This window comes from Triticum dicoccoides, chromosome 4A (assembly GCF_002162155.2).
Source record: "Triticum dicoccoides isolate Atlit2015 ecotype Zavitan chromosome 4A, WEW_v2.0, whole genome shotgun sequence".
Lineage (NCBI taxonomy): Eukaryota > Viridiplantae > Streptophyta > Magnoliopsida > Poales > Poaceae > Triticum > Triticum dicoccoides.
This window is the reverse complement of record NC_041386.1, coordinates 708,193,506-708,202,849: the sequence shown is the minus strand read 5'-3', so window position 1 is coordinate 708,202,849 and position 9,344 is coordinate 708,193,506.

Genomic DNA, 9,344 nt, shown 5'->3' with positions numbered 1-9,344 from the left:
GCATTGGTCCCGGTTGGTGCCACGAACCGGGACCAATGCTTCATGCAGATAAGCAGGACTTGTGAAAATTTTCAGTTCCATCGACCATTTGCCCCGCCGACGACGCCGAACTCATCGACGCCGCCAGGCTGCCCGACGCCATCGTCGTCGCCGCCCCACACCGTCACCGCCCCGTGCCGCCCCGACGTCGTCGTCGCGCGGCACCCGACGTCCTCGCCGCGCGCCGTCTCACCGCCCCGACGCCATCGCCTCCTCGCACCACCCCGGTATCGTCGCTGCCCCGCGCCGCCCCGATGCCGTCACCTCCCCGCGCCGCCCCAATGCTGTCACCACCCCGCGCCGCCTCTGCCCTGATCGACGCCGTCGCCGCGCCGCCCCGTGCTACGATCCGACGGCCTTACTTTGATGTATTTTTGTTCATATGACGCTCGTATGATGTTTTTTTGTGCATATGATGTTTTTTTCATATGATGTTTTTTTCATATATGTATTAATTTTTTTATTTATATGTATGTATGTTCTCTGTGTATATATGTTTATATATGCAAACGTTAGATTTTTAGAAAAGTTTCATATGTATGTTCTCTGATTTAGTGCATTTTAGGTTAGTTTCATTTTTAGAAAAGTTTTATATACTTAGGAAGAAGGAAGAAGAAAGAAGAAAAAAAGTTTTATATATGAAAAAGTTACATTTTAGAGGAGAAATAAATAAGAAGAGGAAAAAAAAGAAGAAAAGAGGGGGGGGGTATGTCGTTGTCGATATACCCCCTCCCCGATAGCTTCGACATGAGGGGGGGTCGATATACCCCCTCCCCGATAACTTCGACATGAGGGGGGGTGGGGGTCGATATACCCCCTCCCCGATAACTTCGACATGAGGGGGGTGGGGGTTCATATGATGTTTTTTGTGCATATGATGTTTTTTTTCATATGATTTTTTTCATATATGTATTTTTTTATTTAGGTTGTTAATTAGTAGATATCGATTTTAGGTTAGTGTAGATAAAAAGTAAAATTAAGGAGAAGAAAGAAAAGAGGAAGAAGAAGAAAAATAAGGAGTGGAAAAAGGAAAATAAGAAGAGGAAGAAGGAGAAGAAGAAAGGAGGAGAAGAGGAGAGGAAGAAGAGGAGAAATAAATAAGAAGACAAAAGAAAAGAAAAAAAGAGGAGAAGAAGAAAGGAATAGAGGTGAAGAAGAAAAAAATAGAAATTAATTTCTATTTTTTTCTTCTTCACCTCTATTCCTTTCTTCTTCTTCTCTTTTTTTTCTTCTTTTTTTTCTTCGATCTTCTCCTCTATTCCTTTCTTCTTCTCCTCTTTTTCTTCTTCTTCTTCCTCTTCTTATTTTTTATCGGGTATGTCGTTATCGATATACCACCTCCCCGATAACTTAGACATGAGGGGGGGAGTCGATATACCCCCTCCCCGATAACTTCGACATGAGGAGGGGGGAGGGGGTCGAGGGTTCGAGGGTCGAGGGTTCTAGGGTTCTAGGGTCGAGGGTTCAAGGGGCCGAGGGTTCGAGGGTCGAGGGTCGTCGAGGGGTCGAGGATCGCCGAGGGGTCGAGAGGTTGCCTAGTGTCAAAGTATTGAAGAAATCCATGGCTTCATCATTAGCCGGAAGTAACCGGGGCATGATGGTATGAAGTTCTCCAAATTTATTCTGGAGCGGAGTCCCGGATAGGATAATCCGCCTTTTGGTACAAATTTCAGCAAAGGCCTTCCAAATAGCGATATTCGGAAGGCTCTTGCTGTACTTTGTGTCAAAAAGCAAATTATCCTATCTGGGATTCCGTTCTAGAATAACTTTGGAGAACTTCGTACCGTCATGCGCCTGTTACTTTCGCCTAATGATGAAGACATGGTTTTGTTGAATCCTTTGACACTAGACCCTAGAAGCGATGCCGAGGCCACCCCAAACCCTAGAGAAGCGTTGTGATTAGCTAGCTAGGTCTATCTTTGCCACTAATATATCCATCTGTCATGTTTCTATAATAATTGCCATGTTGTAATATTTGTAGAAACTATGGAGCACAACCGAGACGAGGAAGCAGAACAGGTGTTGGGGGACATAATCGCAAACAGAGGTGATGTCATGTCGTATCTCAACGAAACCGATGGTCTAGAAGGAGAGGGTGAAGCAGGCTACGGTTATCGAACAACGGAGGAGGAAGGACATGATTATGATGGCTCCGGTGACCGAATGCCGGTGCAAGAAGGAGACCGTGATGACGGCTCCGGTGACCGAATAGAGTCCGGCCAGGTATATATATTAATTAAGCCTGTGCTGACTAGCTAATTGATGCATCCATTGTTTTGGTATCTACAAATATTAACTCTCGTCTTTCTTCTTTTTTCCAGCCCTCCGGATCAAGCACAACTTCCGTAAAGAAACAAGGCCCAAAGAAAAAGTTGTGCCCGGATGAAAGGTTCACGATCACAAAAATCGCGCTCGATGGCTTACCGTTTGAACCCCTCCGGACCAAGGACGCATTTACTGCTCAGTGCGGGGTTCTTGTTTGGGACATGATCCCGATCAGCATCGAGCTATGGAATTGGCCTAAGAAGGAAAAGTTTCAAGTTTCTTTTGTCGAAGATGCACAAAAAGAGGATCTTTGGAATGCGCTGAAGTTAAATTTCACCCTACTAGAAGAGGAGGATCCAGATAATCCAGTTATAGAGCCATTGATCAAGTCCTGTGCTCTCAAGAAGATGGCAGATCTATTCAGGAGGTGGAAGAATGATCTGAAAGCAAAGTTTTTCGACAAAAAGAAGACACCAGAATTCACCTGCCGGTATGAGAAGCTCAGAGATCAATGGGATGCATTTGTGGCCAATAAGACATCAGAGAGGAGTAAGAAGATGCCAGTGACAAACAAGACAAATGCTGCAAAGAAGGAGCATCACCATCGCGTCGGGTCAGGTGGCTACCTCAAAGCCCGGCCGTTGTGGGCCAAGGCTGAGAACGACCAGCTTGATAAAGGGGTCAAACCAGAGACATTGAACTGGCGAGACCGTCCAAGGACTTGGTTCTTCGAGGTTGGCGGAACCTTGGACCCTGTAACAGGGAAGTGCGCTTGGACGAGCGAGCAACTGCGAATACCCGTCACGAAGCTTCGGGACTATATCGCCACAGTGCAGGAAGGGAGGGTTTGTTCCAGGTAGAGAGAAGGACGAGCTCACAGTGGCCCTCGGGAATCCTGAGCACCCTAGACGGACACGAGGCATGCCAGGCTCCGTTCCGTGGAAGGTTGTGTTTTCCGGACGTAGGCGGTTACAAAACCCAAGAGAGGAGGACGAAAGTGGAGCAGAGTGAACTGCAGGAGCTGCATGCAAGGGTACGGAAGCTAGAGGAACGAGAAGAAGTTCAAAGCAAGCGACCTACCGAAGCTACCCCGCCATCTCAGCGGAGAAGCAGCGTGGCTTCCACCGAGCCGCTTCAGCTGGAGCATGTCTTCACGGCTCCTGTTAGCAACCCCGTCGATGCTATCACGGAGTCTCAACAGTGCCACCTTATGACAGAATGGCAGAACTACAAAGTCAAGGCGGCTGTCGGCTCTGTTCGACCTACTGAACCCGGCGCAACTTTTCACTGTCGTCCAATTCCAGAAGGATATGCTAGGGTGATGGTGGAGGAAATAACGGAGGGATTTGAGGCGCTCGTGCTTGACCACCCTACCGGTGAAGGGGAGACTAGGCTGGGTTATGCTCTGAAGACTCCATGCCTATGGCGGAAGGAGCTCATCAACCTTCCGAACTAGACGCCTCCGCCGCCTCCTCCTCCTCCAGCAAGTCAGGGCACTCCGCCTCCTCCTCCGCCTGCTCCTCTAGCGAGCGATCAAGGCACTCCGCCTCCTTCTCCGGCACGTGGCGGCACTCCGCCTCCTTCTCCGCCTGCGCTGGCGCGCCCGACCAGCCAGCCTTCTCCTTCTCCGCCTCGTCAGCAAGGGCGGAAGAGACCCACCGCTGCTCCAGCTGCTCCGACGCGTCGTAGTCCTTCTCCTCTGCCTCGTAAGCAATGAAAGAAGACAGCCGCAGCCGCTCGGCCTGCTCTAGCATCTAGTAGTATAGCCAGAGGTGGGAGGCAATACAGATTCGGTCCATCTCTCCAGACTCCAGAGAAGTTACCATATGAGATGACCATACAGGAAAACGAGGAGATCTGTCACGCCCAAGTGAAGGACTACTTCGAAACGCAAAGAGCTAAGAAACATCCACCTCCGGAGGAGAAGATAGATCCGGTGAAAGCAAAGCGCACTTTGGACGCCCTGCAGCGACCACCACCGTCTCCGCCGCAAACCAACTATGAGCGCATTACTGAAAAGACATGTAAGGAAGCGAAGCCGTCGGGAAGTACTTGCAGTGAAAAAAGGTTACAAGAACGAAGAAGTGGGAAAAAAATCCCCAACTCGGCGAACAAGAGAACCAATCGTGCCCCCCGCTCAAGGTGTCTAGGGATATCATCGCTAATCATCCGGGGATCTTACCCGGTACCAATCCTGCAGATTACCTACCCGACGATGCACATTTTGATACAATGGAGGTGGACGAATTCAAATACGAGTACGGGAAGCCTCTCGTCAAAGATGTTACTACTCTAACAACGATGATGCGAAGATTCCATGATTGGTACATGGAAACCCGCAGAAAGTTTGCAGGGGAGAAAAAATGGATACTTTGACGCTGAAAGTTAAAGAGGATCATCACGACAACGTTGGAATTGAGCAGTTGTCTGTTCCATTTGAGGGGTTCTTCCATTTTTTCAATCAAAAGGCCCTCGATAAATTAACGGTCACTTGCTATTGTCTGTAAGTACTACTTGTGTCATTAAGTCTCTATATATAGCTCAGCTCTTTCATTGTATGTATATATAATTATCCTCACTATATTATGCAGATTGAAGATCGTCGAATGCAGAAAAGCTGAAATGTATGATATTGGGTTCATTAACACAAATCTCATAGATCAATTTACAGTTACATTTCACGCCAAAGAAACCGACGACAACTTGCTACGATCGTTGGTAATAAATCAAAACAAAGATACAATACTCTTTCCTTACAACTTCAAGTGAGTGTTACTGTCTTGTGCATATTCGGTTTCCCTTAATTACTACTCAAGGTTATATAATTGATGAGTTATGCATGCGTGCGCAGCTTCCACTATATTCTCCTGGAGATTAAGCTTGAGCAGGGATTAGTAAACGTCTTAGACTCGAGACGAAAAGATCCCGAGGACTATGCGGACATGTCTAAAATGCTCGAGAAGTAAGTTGAATCGATCATTATCGCACCATATCGGCAACTTTGTTCATTTCATGATATCAAGTAATTGTTTTCTTTGTCTTGAAGGGTTTGGAAAATATTCACCGCACAAGTTTCGGGACTGCCGCGGGAACTGCGATGGAATTACCCGAAAATAAGTACTACTAGCTAGCTAGTTCCGCGCATCTCCCGTTGATTCTAGCTACGTTCATCAATGCCCATTTATAATGCTTCATTATCATTTTGATTGACCTCTATTTTTCGTAAAGTGCCTGTGGCAGGAAGCCGGGAATAATTACCGTGGATACTACATCTGCGAGTTCATCTACAACGCGACGATCAAGAATAGGCGGGGCTACTCTAAAAGACAATATGAAGTGCGTAAGCAAAAATATTCACAATTTTATTTTATTACCATCATTTGTGTTGAGTTTCATTCATATATATGTATTGGCCCCTTCTTTAAATTAGATGTGGCAGATGCGGGATGAATCCTACCACAAGATTGCATGTGAGAGATTCAAGAGGAATTGGTTGGATTCTTTCTTGACCACGTCATCAATAAAGCCGAAGATACCACCATGCATGTGGAAGTTGAGTTCATATGTTAGGGTATTGTAAGAGATCTTACACATTGTATATATATATATGTAGCCAGTAGCATCGGATAGATCTAGGATAACTTGTTGTTCGACCAATATCTCGGAGAAGGAGAGGTTGATCACTTCTGTATATGTTCATGACGATCTTCTGTACTTAATAGTTTCCTTCATTTGCTTACTAGTTAGCTAGCGTGTCGAGTCCTCTCTATACGTAGCGTCGACCAAGCACGGAGATAGGAGAGGACACTTTTCTCTATTAGCTAGCTAACACAATATATAAAACCCCTAAATTAACCCTACTAAACCCCCCAACCACCCCTCCTCTTTCAGAAAAAAAACAAAAAAAACAGCACCCGAAATGCTGACGCGTGGAAGTCTTTTGGTCCCGGTTGGTGGCACCAACCGGGACGAAAGGCCACCCTGCCTGGGCAAGTGGCAGCGGCCACATGGAGCCCCCGTCTGTCCCGGTTCCTGAGCGAACCGGGACTAAAGGGACATGGCTTTAGTAACGACCCTTTAATCCCGGTTCGTGAACCGGGACAAATGGTCCTCATGAACCGGGTCAAATGGGGTTTTTTTTCTACTAGCGACTACTAATAAACTTTTATAACAGATCTGATCCTTTTCAAAAAAAAAGTGTATGTACTATTTGTATTCCCGTTTGCAACTAATAATTATCCTCTTTTCTCCTGCTTCCAAATAACAATAAGATTTTGTCGCCCTCTCCTCTTCGTCAAGCCTTACATACGCTCATACCTACGATAGATAAATTACCATCTTATAAAGATAGACGCGTCCACGTATGTACACCCGCAGGCGCATATACGCTCATACCTACCACCACCGTCCTGGTTAACTAGTCTCTCTTGTATTTTGGATCATATTTTGACTATTAAGTTAACAAATAAAATATAAGTTATATGTAGCGAAAATAATATCACTAGCAACTACATTCAGGTACGAATCCAACAATATAATTTTTGTTGACATACATTAGCATTTTGCTAGTGAAATATGTGATCAAGATATGACCGAAAATAAGAGGGGACTAAATAGACCAGGACAGAGGTAGTATGAACTCATGCACGTATATCTTACCCTTATGAGCATCTTCAACATACTGAACCGGCACAACATCTAAATTAAGATTTGATGGCTATGATGATAAAAGTTCTTGATAGAAAGAGATTTATTCCGGAAAACAAAACTGTGCAATGAATAAGTGATTGAGATTTCTTTGAACACATTGATTAATAAGTCTATGGACATGTATGAGCGAAGTGCGCTGCTCTGTTCCGCGCGATCTATTTTCTTTTCTGGGACATCGGGCGCGGCCTATTTTCGAAAGCTCCTTTCAACACAGTTACTTAACAAGGGGTATTTTTTTCGGACATAAAGGAGCAATCGCTTCGATTATAAAATCGTCAAAGCCTCTTTCGCACTGAATGGGCTAAACACATGTTTCACTACTATTGCATCTGTCTCTTCTTTCATCATTTTTCACATCAACGAGTCCTTTTCATTATTTGATTTCCCCATCATTCTTCCATCACGTCAGTGGCCTAAGCTTTCGCTATTGTTGCCTCTGCCCCTTTTTTTCATGATGACAGGGAAACAACTAGAGGAATGTCTCTGTTGTAGCTCCATCTGATCTGACCACTAAGGCACAACCAACATCAATCCGGATGGGCTGGCAAAGCCTCCATACTACATTCTTCTTCTTTTTAATATTTTATAAGAAAGGCAAAACCTCCATACCTACTAGTGTACTGATGCTACCTCTCTTGTTTTTAAGTGAAAATGACATTATTGGGCCTGCTTTACTGAAAGCAGATGTTTTAGAGAAAATGTTGCTGTGTGGTGCATTTCATTTGCAATAAAGCAGTGGAAGCAAAGAAAGTCTCTTGCTTCTTCTGCGTAGATACTGTCTGTCTCTGCAGCACACATCAGGTACACGTTGTTATGAATATGCATGATATGTTGTTGGCTGCTTTGATTAATGAGTGGATGATAACATGACAGACAAAGTTTAATCTTCGCATATCCTGCTCCCCTGCGACTGCACGAAGAATTTCTTTTCAGTTAGGTCATGCAGCGAACATGCTAGTAACTGGAGCGGTAAATTAGATGATCGGTTTAAAATCGACAAGGTAAAAAACATCACAGCTTACCGGACCACCTATTCTTCGCCTTGGGCAACAAGATGTCGCTAAATCCCTCGCTGGGCTGGCGCCCATATAGCACTCTTACACTCAAGGCGAGCCGTGCTAGAATGGTTTTCATGGGGTTTTCTTCGGCCTGTTTTTAACTGATTTTTTACGTCGGCCTTGTATGTACAAAATTTTAAATTATTATGAATTTTAGAAAGAAGTTTTGATTCAGAAAAATGTTCAGTTCAATGTTCACGTGTAAAAAATGGTTCACGCTAATTTCTCGGTTTGGGAGTAGGACTGTTTGACTAGGATTCATTTCCGTGCTAGTTTCTTCAAGGAATTTGCGACTAGGTTTACAAAGGACTCTAAGCCTCACTAATAACGAAAGGTTGTCTCTGCTTCCATCAAAGGAAAATAGTTATGCGCTAGGAATGGAGAATGTTTGCCCTTCAACAAAGAAAATATAACCTAAGTATCGAACAACAAAGAATGTTTTTTTATGTTTGATTTGCATCACAAAGGGCCGCTCATACACATTGCAATTGTTTGGTTCATTTTTCAAAATGTCCAATATCATATACATTACTTTTAAGAGCCCTTCTGCTTGACAATTCTCGAGATCTTTCACTGATTTAGGTTCACAAACCACTCCAGAATCACATGTTTGCTACAACTGGTACCAGAGTGGTTTGTTAATAAACATCGACGAAATATCTAGGGAATAATCAAACTAGAGGGCCCTCATGATAAAATATATCACGTTGGACTTATGAACGGAATTGGCCTACAATCTAGGTGGACAACATTCATTTATTCAAATAAAATAGAAAATAATAGTCCTTCGGTGTCGAAGCAACCAAAAGGGTTAGGGTCGCCTTCGACCTCGAGAGATCCATACCCTAAACCCCTAACCCCTTGCCATTAAATGCCTAACCTAGAACGCCCACATTCAACAACTCAACACAACTAAAGGTCGCCTTGTTGCATATTGGTTGACTTTCAGTCCATCGAGGCTCTCTTCATTTCTCAGGTGGTTGTATGGTGGGAATTCCCTCACTGGTATTTAGACTGTCAGTGATGGTCGAGCCCGCCCCTCCCATGTTAGCAATATCTCGTAGGAGGAGGCCAGGCGGATCGACCACCTATGACAACAGTCAGGCTCCTTCCTCTAGGAACATCTCTTACAAAGAAGGCCTCATGCTGAAAGTCAACACACATGCATCAAGGTGACCCTAACCTGTGTGCTATTGTCTTGTTCCAAACCAACATGGTATTCCACCAAGAATGAGCTAGTTTGAATTTGTTGTTTGTAAGTGTAATTTGCCC